Source organism: Halichoeres trimaculatus, unplaced genomic scaffold (assembly GCF_033239565.1).
Source record: "Halichoeres trimaculatus isolate MK-OKI-2021-1 unplaced genomic scaffold, fHalTri1.1 fHalTri1_scaffold_9, whole genome shotgun sequence".
In the NCBI taxonomy this organism is placed as follows: domain Eukaryota; kingdom Metazoa; phylum Chordata; class Actinopteri; order Labriformes; family Labridae; genus Halichoeres; species Halichoeres trimaculatus.
In genome coordinates, this window is record NW_027437188.1 from 97,485 (window position 1) to 119,666 (window position 22,182).

General features: G+C 51.6%; 1 pseudogene; it reads left to right on the forward strand.

The window, feature by feature from the left end:
- Positions 1–15,047: 15,047 nt before the first annotated feature.
- On the forward strand, positions 15,048–19,349 carry LOC141797786 (uncharacterized; annotated as a pseudogene).
- Positions 19,350–22,182: the final 2,833 nt, after the last annotated feature.

Consider the following 22,182-nt stretch of genomic DNA (forward strand, 5'->3'; position numbering starts at 1 on the left):
ACAACAGCCTTCATCAGGGTCCTCAACATGGCCCTCATCACAGCCTTCATTGAGGCCCTCAAAATGGCCCTCACCACAGCCTTCATCGAAGCCCTCAAAATGGCCCTCATCACAGCCTTCATCAAGGTTCCAAAATGGCCGTCACCACAGCCTTCATCGCAGCCCTCAAAAAGGCCCTCATCACAGCCTTCATCGAGGCCCTCAAAATGGCCCTTACCACAGCCTTCATCGAGGCCCTCAACACGGTCTTCATCACAGCCTTCATCGAGGCCTTCAAACCTGCCCTCACTACAGCCTTCATTGAGGCCCTCACCACGGCCCTCACCATAGCCTTCATCGAGGCCCTCAACATTGTCCTCATCACAGCCTTTATCGAACCCTCAACATGGCCCTCATCACAGCCTTCATCGAGGCCTTCCAAATGGCCCTTATCACAGCCTTCATCGAGGCCTTCCAAATGGCCCTAATCACAGCCTTCATCGAGGCCCTCAACATGGCCCTCATCAAAGCCTTCATCGAGGAACTCAACATGGCCCTCAACACAGACTTCATCAAGGCCCTCAACATTGTCCTCATCACAGCCTTTATCGAACCCTCAACATGGTCTTCATCACAGCCTTCATCAAGGCCTTCAAAATGGCCCTAATCACAGCCTTCATCGAGGTCCTCAACATGGCCCTCACCACAGCCTACAGCAAGGCCTTCAACACGGCCCTCATCACAGCCTTCATCCAGGCCCTCAAGATGGCCCTCACCACAGCCTTCATCAAAATGGCCCTTACCACAGCCTTCATCGAGGTCCTCAACATGGCCCTCATCACAGCCTTCATCGAGGCCCTCAACATTGTCCTCATCACAGCCTTTATCGAACCCTCAACATGGCCCTCATCACAGCCTTCATCGAGGCCCTCAACATGGCCCTCATCAAAGCCTTCATCGAGGCCCTCAACATGGCCCTCAACACATACTTCATCAAGGCCCTCAACATGGCCCTTATCACAGCCTTCATCGTGACCCTCAACATGACCCTCACCACAGCCTTCATCGAGGTCCTTTACATGGCCCTCATCACAGCCTTCATCGTGACCCTCAACATGGCCCTCAGCACAGCCTTCATCGAAGCCCTACTCAGGGCCCTCATCATAGCCTCCATTGTGGCCCTCAAAATGGTCCCCACCACAGCCTTCATCAAGGCCCTCAACACGGCCTCAGTACAGCCTTCTTTGTGGCCCTCAACATGGCCCATACCACAGCCTTCATCGAGGCCCTCAAAAAGGCCCTCATTACAGCCTTCATCGAGACCCTCAACATGGCCCATACCACAGCCCTTATCGAGGTCCTCAACATGGCCCTCACCACAGCCTTCATCGAGGCCCTCAACACGGCCCTCACCACATCCTTCATTGTGGCCCTTAAAATGGCCCTCATCAGTGCCTTTATTGAGGCCCTCAACATGGTCTTCGTCACAGCCTTCATCAAGGCCTTCAAAATGGCCCTAATCACAGCCTTCATCAAGGCCCTCAACATGGCCCTGACAAAGCCTTCACTGAGGTCCTTAACACAGCCCTCACCACAGCCTTCATTGAGGTCCTTAACACAGCCCTCACCAAAGCCTTCATTGAGGTCCCCAACATGGCCTTTACCACAGCCTTCATCGAGGCCCTCAACATGACCCTCACCACAGCCTTCATCAAGGTCCTCAACATGGCCCTCACACAGCCTTCATCGAGACCCTCAACACTGCCTTCATAACAGCCTCCATCGCGGCCCTCAAAATGGTCCCCACCAAAGCCTTCATCGATGCCTTCAACACGGCCCTCAGCACAGCCTTCATCGAGGCCCCCAACATGGCCCTCACCACAGCCCTCATCGAGATCCTAAACACAGCCCTCACCACAGCCTTCATCAAGGTCCTCAACATGGCCCTCATCACAACCTTCTTGAGAACCTCAACATGGCCCTCACCACAGCCTTCATTGAGGCCCTTAACATGGTCCTCAACATGGCCCTTAACACAGCCTTCATCGAGGTCGTCAACACAGCCCTCAGCACAGCCTTCATTGAGGTCCTCAACACAGCCCTCACCAAAGCCTTCATCAAGGCCCTCAACAAGGCCCTCACAACAGCCTTCATCGCTGCCCTCAAAATTGCCTTCACTATAGCCTTAATCGAGGACCTCAAAATGGCCCACATCACAGCCTTCATTGAGGCCCTCAACACGGCCCTTATCACAGCCTTCATTGTGGCCCTCAACATGGCCCTCACCACAGCCTTCATCGAGACCATCAACATGTACCTCACCGCAGACTTCATCGATGTCCTCAACACAGCCCTCAGCACAGCCTTCAGCTAGGTCCTAAACATGGCCCTCATTACAGCCTTCATCGCAAACCTCAACATGGCCCTCACCACAGCCTTCATTGAGGCCCTTAACATGGTCTTCAACATGGCACTCACCACAGCCTTCATAGAGATCCTCAACATGGCCCTCATCACAGCCTTCATCGGGACCCTCAACATGGCCCTCACCAAAGCCTTCATCAAGATCCTCAGCACGGCCCTCACCACAGCCTTCATCGGGGCCCTCTAAATGGCCTTCACCACAGCCTTCATCAAGGTCCTCGACATGGCCCTACCACAGCCTTCATCGTGGCCCTCAACATGGCCCTCAGCACAGCCTTCATCTAGGTCCTCAACACGGCCCTCACCACAGCCTTCATCAAGGGCCTCAACATGGCCCTCACCACAGCCTTAATCAAGGTCCTCAACATGGCCCTCACCAAAGCCTACATTGATGCCCTCAAAAAGGCCCTCATCACAGCCTTCATCGAGGCCCTCAAAAAGGCCCTCATTACAGCCTTCATCGAGACCCTCAACATGGCCCTCACCACAGCCATCATCAAGGTCCTTAACACGGCCCTCATCACAGCCTTCATCGAGGCCCTCAACATGGCTCTCATCACAGCCTTCATCGTGACCCTCAACATGGCCCTCACCACAGCCTTCATCGGGGTCCTCAACATGGCCCTCATCACAGCCTTCATCAAGGTCCTCAACATGGCCCTCACAACAGCCTTCATCGGGGTCCTCAACATGGCCCTCATCACAGCCTTCATTGAGGCCCTCAAAATGGCCCTCACCACAGCCTTCATCGAGGCCCTCAACACGGCCCTCACCACAGCCTTCATTGTGGCCCTTAAAATGGCCCTCATCAGTGCCTTTATTGAGGCCCTCAACATGGTCTTCGTCACAGCCTTCATCAAGGCCTTCAAAATGGCCCTAATCACAGCCTTCATCAAGGCCCTCAACATGGCCCTGACAAAGCCTTCACTGAGGTCCTTAACACAGCCCTCACCACAGCCTTCATCGTGACCCTCAACATGGCCCTCAGCACAGCCTTCATCGAAGCCCTACTCAGGGCCCTCATCATAGCCTCCATTGTGGCCCTCAAAATGGTCCCCACCACAGCCTTCATCAAGGCCCTCAACACGGCCTCAGTACAGCCTTCTTTGTGGCCCTCAACATGGCCCATACCACAGCCTTCATCGAGGCCCTCAAAAAGGCCCTCATTACAGCCTTCATCGAGACCCTCAACATGGCCCATACCACAGCCCTTATCGAGGTCCTCAACATGGCCCTCACCACAGCCTTCATCGAGGCCCTCAACACGGCCCTCACCACATCCTTCATTGTGGCCCTTAAAATGGCCCTCATCAGTGCCTTTATTGAGGCCCTCAACATGGTCTTCGTCACAGCCTTCATCAAGGCCTTCAAAATGGCCCTAATCACAGCCTTCATCAAGGCCCTCAACATGGCCCTGACAAAGCCTTCACTGAGGTCCTTAACACAGCCCTCACCACAGCCTTCATTGAGGTCCTCAACACAGCCCTCACCAAAGCCATCATTGAGGTCCCCAACATGGCCTTTACCACAGCCTTCATCGAGGCCCTCAACATGACCCTCACACAGCCTTCATCAAGGTCCTCAACATGGCCCTCACACAGCCTTCATCGAGACCCTCAACACTGCCTTCATAACAGCCTCCATCGCGGCCCTCAAAATGGTCCCCACCAAAGCCTTCATCGATGCCTTCAACACGGCCCTCAGCACAGCCTTCATCGAGGCCCCCAACATGGCCCTCACCACAGCCCTCATCGAGATCCTAAACACAGCCCTCACCACAGCCTTCATCAAGGTCCTCAACATGGCCCTCATCACAACCTTCTTGAGAACCTCAACATGGCCCTCACCACAGCCTTCATTGAGGCCCTTAACATGGTCCTCAACATGGCCCTTAACACAGCCTTCATCGAGGTCGTCAACACAGCCCTCAGCACAGCCTTCATTGAGGTCCTCAACACAGCCCTCACCAAAGCCTTCATCAAGGCCCTCAACAAGGCCCTCACAACAGCCTTCATCGCTGCCCTCAAAATTGCCTTCACTATAGCCTTAATCGAGGCCCTCAAAATGGCCCACATCACAGCCTTCATTGAGGCCCTCAACACGGCCCTTATCACAGCCTTCATTGTGGCCCTCAACATGGCCCTCACCACAGCCTTCATCGAGACCATCAACATGTACCTCACCGCAGACTTCATCGATGTCCTCAACACAGCCCTCAGCACAGCCTTCAGCTAGGTCCTAAACATGGCCCTCATTACAGCCTTCATCGCAAACCTCAACATGGCCCTCACCACAGCCTTCATTGAGGCCCTTAACATGGTCTTCAACATGGCACTCACCACAGCCTTCATAGAGATCCTCAACATGGCCCTCATCACAGCCTTCATCGAGACCCTCAACATGGCCCTCACCAAAGCCTTCATCAAGATCCTCAGCACGGCCCTCACCACAGCCTTCATCGGGGCCCTCTAAATGGCCTTCACCACAGCCTTCATCAAGGTCCTCGACATGGCCCTACCACAGCCTTCATCGTGGCCCTCAACATGGCCCTCAGCACAGCCTTCATCTAGGTCCTCAACACGGCCCTCACCACAGCCTTCATCAAGGGCCTCAACATGGCCCTCACCACAGCCTTAATCAAGGTCCTCAACATGGCCCTCACCAAAGCCTACATTGATGCCCTCAAAAAGGCCCTCATCACAGCCTTCATCGAGGCCCTCAAAAAGGCCCTCATTACAGCCTTCATCGAGACCCTCAACATGGCCCTCACCACAGCCATCATCAAGGTCCTTAACACAGCCCTCATCACAGCCTTCATCGAGGCCCTCAACATGGCTCTCATCACAGCCTTCATCGTGACCCTCAACATGGCCCTCACCACAGCCTTCATCGGGGTCCTCAACATGGCCCTCATCACAGCCTTCATCAAGGTCCTCAACATGGCCCTCACAACAGCCTTCATCGGGGTCCTCAACATGGCCCTCATCACAGCCTTCATTGAGGCCCTCAAAATGGCCCTCACCACAGCCTTCATCGAAGCCCTCAAAATGGCCCTCATCACAGCCTTCATCAAAGCTCCAAAATGGCCCTCACCACAGCCTTCATCGCAGCCCTCAAAAAGGCCCTCATCACAGCCTTCATCGAGGCCCTCAAAATGGCCCTTACCACAGCCTTGATCTAGGCCCTCAACACGGTCTTCATCACAGCCTTCATCGAGGCCTTCAAACCTGCCCTCACTACAGCCTTCATTGAGGCCCTCACCACGGCCCTCACCATAGCCTTCATCGAGGCCCTCAACATTGTCCTCATCACAGCCTTTATCGAACCCTCAACATGGCCCTCATCACAGCCTTCATCAAGGCCTTCCAAATGGCCCTAATCACAGCCTTCATCGAGGCCTTCCAAATGGCCCTAATCACAGCCTTCATCGAGGCCCTCAACATGGCCCTCATCAAAGCCTTCATCGAGGAACTCAACATGGCCCTCAACACAGACTTCATCAAGGCCCTCAACATTGTCCTCATCACAGCCTTTATCGAACCCTCAACATGGCCCTCATCACAGCCTTCATCCAGGCCCTCAAGATGGCCCTCACCACAGCCTTCATCAAAATGGCCCTAACCAAAGCCTTCACCGAGGCCTTCCAAATGGCCCTAATCACAGCCTTCATTGAGGCCCTCAACATGGCCCTCATCACAGCCTTCATCGTGACCCTCAACATGGCCCTCACCACAGCCTTCATCGAGGTCCTTTACATGGCCCTCATCACAGCCTTCATCATGACCCTCAACATGGCCCTCAGCACAGCCTTCATCGAGGCCCTCATCACGGCCCTCATCATAGCCTTCAATGTGGCCCTTAAAATTGTTCTCACCACAGCCTTCATCAAGGCCCTCAACACGGCCTCAGCACAGCCTTCATTGTGGCCATTAACATGGCCCATACCACAGCCCTTATCGAGGCCCTCAACATGGCCCTCATCAAAGCCTTCATCGAGGAACTCAACATGACTTTCAACACAGACTTCATCAAGGCCCTCAACATTGTCCTCATCACAGCCTTTATCGAACCCTCAACATGGTCTTCATCACAGCCTTCATCAAGGCCTTCAAAATGGCCCTAATCACAGCCTTCATCGAGGTCCTCAACATGGCCCTCATCACAGCCTTCATCGAGGCCCTCAACATTGTCCTCATCACAGCCTTTATCGAACCCTCAACATGACCCTCATCACAGCCTTCATCGAGGCCCTCAACATGGCCCTCATCAAAGCCTTCATCGAGTCCCTCAACATGGCCCTCAACACAGACTTCATCAAGGCCCTCAACATGGCCCTTATCACAGCCTTCATCGTGACCCTCAACATGACCCTCACCACAGCCTTCATCGATGTCCTTTACATGGCCCTCATCACAGCCTTCATCGTGACCCTCAACATGGCCCTCAGCACAGCCTTCATCGAGGCCCTACTCAGGGCCCTCATCATAGCCTCCATTGTGGCCCTCAACACGGCCTCAGTACAGCCTTCTTTGTGGCCCTCAACATGGCCCATACCACAGCCCTTATCGAGGTCCTCAACATGGCCCTCACCACATCCTTCATCGAGGCCCTCAACACGGCCCTCACCACAGCCTTCATCGTGGCCCTTAAAATGAGCCTCATCAGTGCCTTTATTGAGGCCCTCAACATGGTCTTCATCACAGCCTTCATCAAGGCCTTCAAAATGGCCCAAATCACAGCCTTCATCGAGGTCCTTAACATGGCCCTCACCACAGCCTACATCAAGGCCTTCAACACGGCCCTCATCAAAGCCTTCATCCAGGCCCTCAAGATGGCCCTCACCACAGCCTTCATCAAAATGGCCCTAACCACAGCCCTCATCGAGGTCCTCAACATGGCCCCCATCACAGCCTTCATCGAGGCCCTCAACATTGTCCTCATCACAGCCTTTAGCGAACCCTCAACATGGCCCTCATCACAGCCTTCATCGAGGCCCTCAACATGCCCCTCACCACAGCCTACATCAAGGCCTTCAACACGGCCCTCATCACAGCCTTCATCGAGGCCCTCAACACGGCCCTCACCACAGCCTTCATCGTGGCCCTTAAAATGGCCCTCATCAGTGCCTTTATTGAGGCCCTCAACATGGTCTTCATCACAGCCTTCATCAAGGCCTTCAAAATGGCCCTAATCACAGCCTTCATCGTGGTCCTTAACATGGCCCTCACCACAGCCTACATCAAGGCCTTCAACATGTCCCTCATCACAGCCTTCATCCAGGCCCTCAAGATGGCCCTCACCACAGCCTTCATCAAAATGGCCCTAACCACAGCCTTCATCGAGGTCCTCAACATGGCCCTCATCACAGCCTTCATCGAGGCCCTCAACACAGTCCTTACCACAGCCTTCATCGGGGTCCTCAACATGGCTCTCACCACAGCCTTCATCGAGCTCCTTAAAATGCTCCTCATCACAGCCTTCATCAAGGCCTTCATTGAGGCCCTCACAACAGCCTTCATCGAGGCCCTCACCATGGCCCTCACCACAGCCTTCATCGATGTCCTCGACATGGCCCTCATCACAGCCTTCATCGAGGCCCTCAACATGGTCCTCACCACAGCCTTCATGGAGGCCCTCAACAAGGCCCTTATCACAGCCTTCATGGTATCCCCAAACATGGCCCTTACCACAGCCTTCACGGGGTCCTCAACATGGCCCTCACAACAGCCTTCATCGAGGTCCTCAACATGGCCCTTACCTGAGCCTTCATCAAGGCCCTAAACATAGCCCTCACCACAGCCTTCACGGGGTCCTCAACATGGCCCTCACCACAGCCTTCATCAAGGTCCTCAACATGGCCCTCACCACAGCCTTCATCAAGGGCCTCAACATGGCCCTCACAACAGCCTTTATCGAGGTCTTAACACGGCCCTCACCACAGCCTTCATCAAGGGCCTCAACATGGCCCTAACCATAGCCTTCATAAAGGCCTTCAACATGGCTGTAATCACTGCCTTCATCGTGGCCCTCAACATGGCCCTCACCACATCCTTCATTGGGGTCCTCAACATGGCCCTCACCACAGCCTTCATCGAGGTGCTCAACATGGGCCTCACCACAGCCTTCATCAAATCCCTCAAAGTGGCACTCATCAGAGCCTTCATCGAGGCCCTCAACACGGCCCTCACCACAGCCTTCATCGAGGCCCTCAACACGGCCCTCATCACAGCCTTTATCAAGGCCCTCACCATGGCCCTCACCACAGCCTTAATGGAGCCCCTCACCACAGCCTTCATTGAGGTCCTCAACATGGCCCTCATCACAGCCTTCATCGAGGCCCTCAACATGGTCCTCACCACAGCCTTCATGGAGGCCCTCAACAAGGCCCTTATCACAGCCTTCATGGTATCCCCAAACATGGCCCTCACCACAGCCTTCACGGGGTCCTCAACATGGCCCTCACAACAGCCTTCATCGAGGTCCTCAACATGGCCCTCATCACAGCCTTCATCGAGGCCCTCAACATGGTCCTTACCACAGCCTTCATGGAGGCCCTCAACAAGGCCCTTATCACAGCCTTCATGGTATCCCCAAACATGGCCCTCACCACAGCCTTCACGGGGTCCTCAACATGGCCCTCACAACAGCCTTCATCGAGGTCCTCAACATGGCCCTTACCTGAGCCTTCATCAAGGCCCTAAACATAGCCCTCACCACAGCCTTCACGGGGTCCTCAACATGGCCCTCACCTCAGCCTTCATCGAGGTCCTCAACATGGCCCTCACCACAGCCTTCATCAAGGGCCTCAACATGGCCCTCACAACAGCCTTCATCGAGGTCTTAACACGGCCCTCACCACAGCCTTCATCAAGGGCCTCAACATGGCCCTAACCATAGCCTTCATAAAGGCCTTCAACATGGCTGTAATCACTGCCTTCATCGTGGCCCTCAACATGGCCCTCACCACATCCTTCTTTGGGGTCCTCAACATGGCCCTCACCACAGCCTTCATCGAGGTGCTCAACATGGGCCTCACCACAGCCTTCATCAAATCCCTCAAAGTGGCACTCATCAGAGCCTTCATCGAGGCCCTCAACACGGCCCTCACCACAGCCTTCATCTAGGCCCTCAACACGGCCCTCATCACAGCCTTTATCAAGGCCCTCACCATGGCCCTCACCACAGCCTTCATCGAGGCCCTCAACATGGCACTCACCATAGCCTTCATCGAGGCCCTCAACATGGCACTCACCATAGCCTTCATAAAGGCCCTCAACATGGCTGTTATCACTGCCTTCATCGTGGCCTTCAACATGGCCCTCACCACATCTTTCATTGGGGTCCTCAACATGGCCCTCACCACAGCCTTCATCGAGGCCCTCAACATGGGCCTCACCACAGCCTTCATCAAATCCCTCAAAGTGGCATTCATCAGAGCCTTCATCGAGGCCCTCAACATGGCTCTCACCACAGCCTTTATCGAGGCCCTCAACACAGCCCTCACCACAGCCTTCATCGAGGCCCTCAACACGGCCCTCATCACAGCCTTTATCAAGGCCCTCAACATGGCCCTCACCACAGCCTTAATGGAGCCCCTCACCACAGCCTTCATTGAGATCCTCAACATGGCCCTCACCACAGCCTTCATCAAGGGCCTCAACATGGCCCTCACAACAACCTTCATCGAGGTCTCAACACAGGCCTCACCACAGCCTTCATCGAAGCCTTCAACACGGCCCTAATCACAGCCTTCATCGTGACCCTCAACATGGCCCTCACCACAGCCTTCATGAAGGCCCTCAACATGGCCCTCACCAAAGCCTTCATCAAGGGCCTCAATATGGCCCTCACAACAGCCTTCATCGAGGTCCTCAACACGGCCCTCACCTCAGCCTTCATTGAGGCCTTCAACACGGCCCTAAACAAAGCCTTCATTGAGGCCCTCAACATGGCCCTCACCACAGCCTTCATCGAGGTCCTCAACATGGCCCTCATCACAGCCTTTATCGAGGCCCTCAACATGGTCCTCACCAAAGCCTTCATGGAGGCCCTCAACAAGGTCCTTATCACAGCCTTCATGGTATCCCCAAACATGGCCCTCACCACAGCCTTCATGGGGTCCTCAACATGGCCCTCACAACAGCCTTCATTTAGTTCCTCAACATGGCCCTCACCTGAGCCTTCATCAAGGCCCTAAACATAGCCCTCACGACAGCCTTCATGGGGTCCTCAACATGGCCCTCACCACAGCCTTCATCAAGGTCCTCAACATGGCCCTCACCACAGCCTTCATCAAGGGCCTCAACATGGCCCTCACAACAGCCTTCATCGAGGTCTTAACACGGCCCTCACCACAGCCTTCATCAAGGGCCTCAACATGGCCCTAACCATAGCCTTCATAAAGGCCTTCAACATGGCTGTAATCAATGCCATCATCGTGGCCCTCAACATGGCCCTCACCACATCCTTCATTGGGGTCCTCAACATGGCCCTCACCACAGCCTTCATCGAGGTCCTGAACATGGGCCTCACCACAGCCTTCATCAAATCCCTCAAAGTGGCACTCATCAGAGCCTTCATCGGGGCCCTCAACACGGCCCTCACCACAGCCTTCATCGAGGCCCTCAACACGGCACTCATCACAGCCTTTATCAAGGCCCTCAACATGGCCCTCACCACAGCCTTACTGGAGCCCATTACCACAGCCTTCATCAAGGGCCTCAACATGGCCCTCACCACAGCCTTCATCAAGGGCCTCAACATGGCCCTCACAACAGCCTTCATCGAAGCCTTCAACACGGCCCTAATCACAGCCATTGTGACCCTCAACATGGCCCTCACCACAGCCTTCATGAAGGCCCTCAACATGGCCCTCACCACAGCCTTGATCAAGGGCTTCAACATGGCCCTCACAACAGCCTTCATCGAGGTCCTCAACATGGCCCTCACCTCAGCCTTCATCGAGGCCTTCAACACAGCCCTAAACACAGCCTTCATTGAGGCCCTCACCATGGCCCTCACCACAGCCTTCATCGAGGTCCTCAACATGGCCCTCATCACAGCCTTCATCGAGGCCCTCAACATGGTCCTCACCACAGCCTTCATGTAGGCCCTCAACAAGGCCCTTATTAAAGCCTTCATGGTATCCCCAAACATGGCCCTCACCACAGCCTTCACGGGGTCCTCAACATGGCCCTCACAACAGCCTTCACCAAGGTCCTCAACATGGCCCTCACCTGATCCTTCATCAAGGCCCTAAACATAGCCCTCACCACAGCCTTCACGGGGTCCTCAACATGGCCCTCACCACAGCCTTCATTGAGGTCCTCAACATGGCCCTCACCACAGCCTTTATCAAGGTCTTAACACGGCCCTCACCACAGCCTTCATCGAAGCCTTCACATGGCCCTAATCACAGCCCTCATTGTGACCCTCAACATGGCCCTCTCCACAGCCTTCATGGAGGCCCTCAACATGGCCCTCACCACAGCCTTCATCAAGGGCCTCAACATGGCCCTCACAACAGCCTTCATCGAGGTCCTCAACACGGCCCTCACCTCAGCCTTCATCGAGGCCTTCAACACCGCCCTCACCTCAGCCTTCATCGAGGCCTTCAACACGGCCCTAAACACAGCCTTCATTGAGGCCCCCACCATGGCCCTCACCACAGCCTTCATCGATGTCCTCGACATGGCCCTCATCACAGCCTTCATCGAGGCCCTCAACATGGTCCTCACCACAGCCTTCATGGAGGCCCTCAACAAGGCCCTTATCACAGCCTTCATGGTATCCCCAAACATGGCCCTCACCACAGCCTTCACGGGGTCCTCAACATGGCCCTCACAACAGCCTTCATCGAGGTTCTCAACATGGCCCTTACCTGAGCCTTCATCAAGGCCCTAAACATAGCCCTCACCACAGCCTTCACGGGGTCCTCAACATGGCCCTCACCACAGCCTTCATCGAGGTCCTTAACATGGCCCTCACCACAGCCTTCATCAAGGGCCTCAACATGGCCCTCACAACAGCCTTTATCGAGGTCTTAACACGGCCCTCACCACAGCCTTCATCAAGGGCCTCAACATGGCCCTAACCATAGCCTTCATAAAGGCCTTCAACATGGCTGTAATCACTGCCTTCATCGTGGCCCTCAACATGGCCCTCACCACATCCTTCATTGGGGTCCTCAACATGGCCCTCACCACAGCCTTCATTGAGGTGCTCAACATGGGCCTCACCACAGCCTTCATCAAATCCCTCAAAGTGGCACTCATCAGAGCCTTCATCGAGGCCCTCAACACGGCCCTCACCACAGCCTTCATCGAGGCCCTCAACACGGCCCTCATCACAGCCTTTATCAAGGCCCTCACCATGGCCCTCACCACAGCCTTAATGGAGCCCCTCACCACAGCCTTCATTGAGGTCCTCAACATGGCCCTCATCACAGCCTTCATCGAGGCCCTCAACATGGTCCTCACCACAGCCTTCATTGAGGCCCTCAACAAGGCCCTTATCACAGCCTTCATGGTATCCCCAAACATGGCCCTCACCACAGCCTTCACGGGGTCCTCAACATGGCCCTCACAACAGCCTTCATCGAGGTCCTCAACATGGCCCTCATCACAGCCTTCATCGAGGCCCTCAACATGGTCCTCACCACAGCCTTCATGGAGGCCCTCAACAAGGCCCTTATCACAGCCTTCATGGTATCCCCAAACATGGCCCTCACCACAGCCTTCACGGGGTCCTCAACATGGCCCTCACAACAGCCTTCATCGAGGTCCTCAACATGGCCCTTACCTGAGCCTTCATCAAGGCCCTAAACATAGCCCTCACCACAGCCTTCACGGGGTCCTCAACATGGCCCTCACCACAGCCTTCATCGAGGTCCTCAACATGGCCCTCACCACAGCCTTCATCAAGGGCCTCAACATGGCCCTCACAACAGCCTTCATCGAGGTCTTAACACGGCCCTCACCACAGCCTTCATCAAGGGCCTCAACATGGCCCTAACCATAGCCTTCATAAAGGCCTTCAACATGGCTGTAATCACTGCCTTCATCGTGGCCCTCAACATGGCCCTCACCACATCCTTCATTGGGGTCCTCAACATGGCCCTCACCACAGCCTTCATCGAGGTGCTCAACATGGGCCTCACCACAGCCTTCATCGAGGTCCTGAACATGGGCCTCACCACAGCCTTCATCAAATCCCTCAAAGTGGCACTCATCAGAGCCTTCATCGAGGCCCTCAACACGGCCCTCACCACAGCCTTCATCGAGGCCCTCAACACGGCCCTCATCACAGCCTTTATCAAGGCCCTCACCATGGCCCTCACCACAGCCTTAATGGAGCCCCTCACCACAGCCTTCATTGAGGTCCTCAACATGGCCCTCACCACAGCCTTTATCAAGGGCCTCAACATGGCCCTCACAACAGCCTTCATCGAGGTCTCAACACAGCCCTCACCACAGCCTTCATTGAAGCCTTCAACACGGCCCTAATCACAGCCTTCATCGTGACCCTCAACATTGCCCTCACCACAGCCTTCATGGAGGCCCTCAACATGGCCCTCACCACAGCCTTCATCAAGGTCCTCAACACGGCCCTCACCTCAGCCTTCATCGTGGCCTTCAACACGGCCCTAAACACAGCCTTCATCGAGGCCCTCACCATGGCCCTCACCACAGCCTTCATCGAGGTCCTCAACATGGCCCTCATCACAGCCTTCATCGAGGCCCTCAACATGGTCCTCACCACAGCCTTCATGGAGGCCCTCAACAAGGCCCTTATTCAAGCCTTCATGGTATCCCCAAACATGGCCCTCACCACAGCCTTCACGGGGTCCTCAACATGGCCCTCACCACAGCCTTCACCAAGGTCCTCAACATGGCCCTCACCTGAGCCTTCATCAAGGCCCTAAACATAGCCCTCACCACAGCCTTCACGGGGTCCTCAACACGGCCCTCACCACAGCCTTCATCGAAGCCTTCAACACGGCCCTAATCACAGCCCTCATTGTGACCCTCAACATGGCCCTCTCCACAGCCTTCATGGAGGCCCTCAACATGGCCCTCACCACAGCCTTCATCAAGGGCCTCAACATGGCCCTCACAACAGCCTTCATCGAGGTCCTCAACACGGCCCTCACCTCAGCCTTCATCGAGGCCTTCAACACGGCCCTAAACACAGCCTTCATTGAAGCCCTCACCATGGCCCTCACCACAGCCTTCATCAAGGTCCTCAACATGGCCCTCATCACAGACTTCATTGAGGCCCTCAACATGGTCCTCACCACAGCCTTCATGGAGGCCCTCAACAAGGCCCTTATCACAGCCTTCATGGTATCCCCAAACATGGCCCTCACCACAGTCTTCATCGAGGTCCTCCACATGGCCCTTACCTGAGCCTTCATCAAGGCCCTCAACACGGCCCTCACCTCAGCCTTCATCGAGGCCTTCAACACGGCCCTAAACACAGCCTTCATTGAGGCCCTCAACATGGCTATCATCACCGCCTTCATCGTGGCCCTCAACATGGCCCTCACCACAGCCTTCATAGGGGTCCTCAACATGGCCCTCACCACAGCCTTCATCAAGGTCCTCAACATGGCCCTCACAACAGCCTTCATCGGGGTCCTCAACATGGCCCTCACCACAGCCTTCATGGAGGCCCTCAGCACAGCCTTCATCGAGGCCATCAACACGGCCCTCACAGCAGCTTTCACCATTGCCCTCACCACAGGCCTGGGACCCACCTTCCTCATCTACAGCCTCCAGAGACGCTTCGCTATCATTCTTGTCTCCACCTTCACCCATGAGACAACCTGATCACCTTGAAAGCTTGGTGAAATCAGGGATCAAAATGGTTCCCCTCACGCCAGATTTGACAAGGTCAAGGATTTCGGGCTCCAAAAAGAACCCAGCCCCCTTGGTGGCTACTCCACCAACCAAAGCCCCCCCCAGCTTGGCCCCCACCATCGGTGCCCACAGCTGTTATCACCAGCAGCGTCACTGCTGTTGTCTTGGACACTGAAGGCCTCTGTGTTTCCATACCCCATATCACCAGAGGCCCAGGGAGGAAGTGTCATCTTCTTCAGCCGTAACAATCATCAAACCCCGTAGATTAGAAAAGAGAGGGACAGTCAGACTATCCCATCAGAGAAATCTAATACATATCCCTTGTAAGAACACAGCGCCCACTTCAACCTTAGTTAATCTTAAACATGCAGTACTCAATGTCAGATCTTTAAATAACAAATCACTTTTAAATAATCATTTTATTTCCTCTTATGATCTTGATTTTATGTTTTTAACTGAGACATGGCTTGACAAAAACACAGCTAAAGCAGTCCTGATTGAGTCTAGTCCACCTCACTTCAGTTTTGTGTCTGAAACACGACAAATCCAGAGGGGTGGGGGAGTCTGTGCCATATTCAGGGACAATACACTCACCCGCAAATTGTCGTTTGGAGTTTTTTCATCATTTGAGTATGTGTCATTCAAAATGGAGCTAAAACAGCCTTCCATACTTTATATCACCATCTACAAACCACCTCAGAGTTGTTTTATTGATGATTTTACCGAATTTCTTTCAGTTGTGTGCACTGATTTCGACTGTTTGGTCATAACAGGCGACTTGAATCTGCACCTGGATGTAGCCCATGACAAACAAGCCAGAGAACTCACTGCTGTCCGTGAGGTGTTTGGTCTAACTCGGCATGTGACTGAACCCACCCACAGCAGAGGACACACTTTGGATGTGGTCATTACCAAGAATGTTTTCATTTCCAAAGTGGATGTTGTCGATGTTGCTCCGTCTGATCATTTCTGTGTTTTCTTTGACCTGTCTGTTACACCCAAACCAGCATTTGGGTCTGCAGTCGTTAAGAGGAGACTCATCAATGACAGCACAGGGACACAGTTCAAGGAAATGATTCAGTTTGATGATGCCCTGTGTTCTAATGTTGATGACCTGTTGAGCTCTTACACGTCAAGTGTTTTAAATGTTTTGGATACCATTGCTCCTGTCAAGGTTAGAATGGTTAAAGATAGGCAAAAGGCGCCATGGAGAAAAGAAGACTCAGTCAGGGCACAGAAAAGGGAGTGCCATAGAGCTGAGCGGAAATGGCACAAGTCAAAGCTCCAGGTTCATTATGAGATCTACAAAGAAAAGTTATGTGTGTTTAACCAGACTTTACGTAGAACAGGGGAGAATTATTTTCTCAAATCATCAAAAACTACAGCAACAACTCTCGTGTCCTGTTTGCTACAGTCAACAGATTAACAAATCCTCCAGCTTCACTGCCCCCAGAACTCATCTCTACATCTAGGTGTAATGAGTTCGCAATATTCTTTAACGACAAAATTCAAGCCATTAAAGGTACAATAATTTCATCAATACAAGGAACTACTCTGCAGCCACTTAGACACCCAGAGCTGACACATTTCTCATTAGTAACTAACAAAACAGTCGAAGAGATCATCTGCAATCTGAGTCCATCAATGTGCTGCCTTGATGAGTTACCCACTAGATTTCTAAAGTCTGTGTTGAGCAGTTTGTTACCACAACTCGCTCATCTGGTCAACATCTCCCTTCAGACTGGAACATTTCCAAAGGCCTTAAAAAATGCTGTCATTAAGCCTCTCCTGAAGAAGAGCAGTCTTGATGCCACAGTAACGAATAACTACCGGCCTGTATCAAACCTGCCATTCTTAGGAAATGTCAGTTATGTGAGCTGAGCTGTTCCTATGATTGGGCGAGCTCGGGATCTCAATATCCTCTGAACGACCAATTAGAAATGAGAGACTCTGACAGGAGAGGTTTCTTGAACCAGGCTGTAAATAGGTTCATTTGTGCTGTGAGAACTGCTTTTTTTAAGCTATGTGTGTTTGTGACTTCCTGTACTTCTGGAGCCAGCCTCAAGCGGACCCTGGAGACACAGCAGGTTTCATAGCTTCAGCATGATCTCATATTCTTAGACTGGAGGTTGCTGATTGGTGCAGACACTAAACAAAATAAGTGTGAGCTCATGTTTGGGCCTTAGAAAGAGTCCCAGCCTCTGACTGATTGTAAGCTTTGATACAACAAGAGAAACGTTCAGACTGAGATGAAGTCACTGTTCTACTCATGAACCTGATTTTTAAATTCCACATTGAGGCATATGATCAGAATATGTCAGGAATTCAAAGACTAATGTCTCCACAGCACCTGGAGAAATCTTCATTCATCTTCGGCTGACTCCAACACACGAGTCTCGACTTAAGTGCACCATCATCTCTTTATTATCTGGGACACATAGCTCCTCGGATCAGGGTTTGCTAGTTGTGCCTGGTGCCAGGCTCAAACCAAAGGAGGCTGCTTTTAAAGCTGTTGGTCCCAAACCCTGGAAAAATATCCCACTGGATCTAAGAAAAGTGGACTCTGTGGATTTCTGTTTAGACTTGGTTTAAGCTGATTATGTCTCCTTAATCTAATCTCTGTTTGCTGTTTTTACCTTCTGAAGGATCTTGCGATCTTAAAAGGTACTCGATGGATAAATAAACACCACCTTACACAGCAAATTCACTTTTAAGTCCCCCTGAAGAAAACCAACCCAGATGCTGCAGCTGATTCAGAGCCACACTGAGACCAAGGAAGTGGATCACCTCAGTCTAGAGATGCAGTATCCAGGTCAAATTCCAGAAAACATCATGTCAGCTGAAACTCTCTGATCTCTAAATTAAGGCTGAAGATTCACATGTTCGCAGCGGCCCTTAGTGGATTTTTTAAACTAATCATTTTATTTTTAACATCATTTCCATCACTCTGCTCAGTAACAAACTGAAATTGAGCAAAGCGTTAGTTCAGACAGGCATGGAGTCAATCTGCTTGGCTGAGCTTCCGCTCATTTGCTTATGGGGGTGGACTTATTGGGCAGTCTCATGTCAGCTGATGGGTCCCCTCTCCCAGCCAGATCAGCTGATCTATTTGGCGCGTTATTTATACTGCTCCAATCTACCTGAGCGTCTGGCTGCTCATCTGCATGCTGCTTACTTCACGCACCCCAAGTCCGTGTGCCCCACACGAACCCGCTTCATGAAAAAAGACAAAAAAATTAAGCCGTCAATGCCTGTCAACATCCCCAGGCAATTGGAAAAGCATCCAAACCGCTGCTTTGTCAATGATTTGATTACAGGTCTGGTCCATGGGTTTTTAGCTGGCTTGCTTTGGTTTCCTAAGGTGTCTTTTGTTTGTAATAATCTGCAATCTGCTTTAAAGGAGCCTGAGGTGGTAGACGAGTTACTGGCAAAAGAAGTCAAAAAAGGTTTCATGATCGGCCCATTTGTTAAATCCCCTTTTCCAATTACCCAGATCAATTCTATAGGTGTAGCCATTCACAAATACTCTGTAAAAAAAGCGCTTAATAGTTGACCTGTCTGCCCCTCACAATGATGAAACTCAGAGCATTAACAGTCTCATTCCTCTTGCACCTTTTTCCTTGTGTTATGTGACAGTCAATGATGCCATCAAATTCATAAAGAAAGCAGGCAGAGGTGAGTGGCCAGCCAAAGCAGATATCACAGATGCGTTTAAAGTCATGCCTTTGCATCCATCTCAGTGGCACTTATGCAGTGTCAAGTGGAGAGAAAAAATGTATTTCACAGTCAGACTTACTTTTGGTTGTCGCAGCAGCCCCAAAATTCAATACTCTGTCTGAGGCTCTTTGCTGGATTCTCCTGAACCACTGTAGATTGCCTTTTGTGCTCCACCTCCTAGACAACGTTTTGCTTGTTGATTATCTAAACTCGAAGCCAGATCATTGCATTTCAACCCTCAGGCGTACTTTCTCCAGGCTGGGTATCCCTCTTTCAGAAGAAAAGACTTAAGGCCCTCTACAAGTTATAGAGTTCTTGGGTATCACTTTAGATAGTCGCCTGATGCAAGGTCGTGCTTTCATGTCCTGACTTCTTGACCTCACCAAGTCTGTCCAAAATCTAAGTGATTTGGTGAAATTGGATGCTGGCTGCAGATCAGAGCTCTGTTTTTTGTCACTCCTGCTTGATAAATGGAATGGTATTTCTTTCTTTTACAATGAGGATTTAGAATCTTCTCTTGCTCTCAAGCTGAAAACAGATGCTGCACCTTCTATAGGTTTTGGAGGGTTTTTCAATAATCAATGGTTTGCCGATGTGTGGCCAAAAGAATGATCAGCCTTGCCGGCTTATGCTACTTCCTACTCTCATGGAAATATATCCTATTGTCATTGCTTGTTTACTGTGGAATGATAACTGGGCAAGGAAACAAATTCTCTTTTTCTGTGATAACGAGGCTGCAGTTATCATTATAGACAAGGGCCAATCATCAATTACATTTATTAACAGATTTGTAAGATGCTTGGTTTGGACATCTGTAATAAAAAATACACAATGGGAGCAGTTCATATTCTGGGTTTGGATAGTTAAATTGCAGATTCTCTGTCACAGTTTCAGTTTCAGAAATTTCACCAGTTGTGCCTGGAGGCTGCCCCAACCAGCTTGACCTTCCTCCCATTCACTGTAACAGTGCTAGACTAAAATCAGCCCTGCAATTCCATCTGTACTCTGCTACTCACTCCATGTGGTGTGGGCTAGCTAGATCCACTTTAAAATCATTTGATTCTACATGGTCCTATTTGTCTCCTTTTGTGCCATCTTTTCTGTAGCAGTAACACCTGGCAATATTCCAGTGATATGTGCTTTTGTAGTCCACTGCTTTGAATCAAAAAAGATGCTGCCTTTCTCTATAAAGGGATTTGTAGCAGGTATTCAGTTCCACCTCCCTTGTCTGAATCCATCCACCATCAGCCTGCTTCAAAACTCATCCACCACCTCCTGCTAAACGGACTTAAGAGAGAAAACCTCAAGGTAAAGACATTCATCTCCCTTTAACTCTCCCACTTGTGCAAAAGATAATTATTCAGTTGAGAGATGGGTTCTTTGGTCACTACACTGATTTGTTATTGGAAACAATCATTCTCACAGCTTTCTATGGTTTCTTAGAGGTGGGGAATTCACATCTGTCAATGATTCTTTTAATCCTTCTCATGATCTTATGATGGCAGATGTATCTGTTCACTCTCATGACTGCTTAAACACTCAAAGACTGATAAGGACAGGAAAGGATCGCTGATTCACATTTCTGCCATTGATTCTGTTTTTTGCCCTCTTTCCTCCATGTCCTGTTTCCTGAGGAGCCGCCCTCACCCTTCCCAGCAAGAGCCACCGTTCATGTCTGAAAAAGGGAAGGCCATATCAAAGGCTTGATTTGCCTCCCACCTCCGCCCCCTCTGCCAGTCCTGCGGTTTACCTTGCAGACCGCAACACCACTCACTCTCTGTGCAGTGCAGTGACATCGGCAGCTTCCTCTACCTCTGTTGCAACGCTCAAGGCCATGGGTAGATGGTCATCATCAGCTTATGAATGGGCTGGAGGCTTAAGTCATTCTTGACGCCCAAAAAGCTATGAGTGCTCCTTGAATTTGACAGATTCGTGAAATCATGCCAAAAACTCTAATTTTCTATCCAGTGTGGATTCTATCAGCAAACTGTTAGATGTGATTGGCTATTCTAACAAATGTGTACTGGTATATTAGTCTGGATGCCTGGTGTGTTCTTTTTGGGGGTTCTGCTGCTGCTCTCCCTCCCTCATGCTCCTCCAAGTCGGCACTTGGCAAGGCAAAGAGGAGTGCTCTCCCTGCCTCAGGCTTTCCCTGCAGGCTCGGGGAAGGAGAGAGAGGTCCCAGAACAGAGCCACACCGCCAAAGTTCAGTTTGTTATGTAAAGCTTTGTAATTCCATTTGTCATCGTTTACTCAAGACATTGGAATTGTCATGTTATTTGATGCAAGCAGTTGTAGTTAATCATGATGTTTTATTGTTATGCAAGTAGTTGTAATTCCAAATGGTTACGCTTTTACAGAATTAATTGTAATCCATTTTTGACAAAGTCATCCTGGCTGAATTACTTCTTTGTTGACTTTCTACCTTAATATTTTCATTCAGCCTTTAACTTTTAAAACCTTTTTTTAAAGTTTTCTCAATGTGTTCTTCTGGATCTCTTGAAGCACTTTGAATCCTTGTTGATCTGAAATGTAAACATTAACTTGTCTTGGTTGGATCTAAATGGTCTGGTTGGTGAAACACACTGTGGTTTGCACAGCTTGGTGATGCTGCATCATAAATCCGTGTTCCTGCTCAGTTTCTGCAGCTTTTATGCAAACAGGACATGGAGCTGGAGCAGGAGCAGGAGCAGGAGCTGGAGCTGGAGCTGGAGGGGAGAACGTCCGCAGAGGCCAGGAGGCAGAGCCAGCTCAGATCTGTGGCTCAAAGCCCGTGAAAACACAGCTGACAACACAATCATACAGATAATAACAGTCCCACTGACACACACAGGTGAGCACAGAGTGGAGCCATGACACAGTGATCCTTTGTGTTTATTCAAACATTAAACGGTGACCAACAGAGAGGAGATAGCAGCCACGTGTGGATTAGCAGCTGTAGAGTTAGGCCTGTGAGTATGTGTGTGTGTGTGTGTGTGTGTGTGTGTGTGTGTGTGTGTGTGTGTGTGTGTGTGTGTGAGTGTGTGTGTGTGTGTGTGTGTGTGTGTGTGTGTGTGTGTGTGTGTGTGTGTGCGTGCGTGCGTGTGTGTGTGTGTGTTTGTGTGAGTGTGTGTGTGTGTGTGTGTGTGTGTGTGTGTGTGTGTGTGTGAGTGTGTGTGTGTGTGTGTGTGTGTGTGAGTGTGAGTGTGTGTGTGTGTGTGTG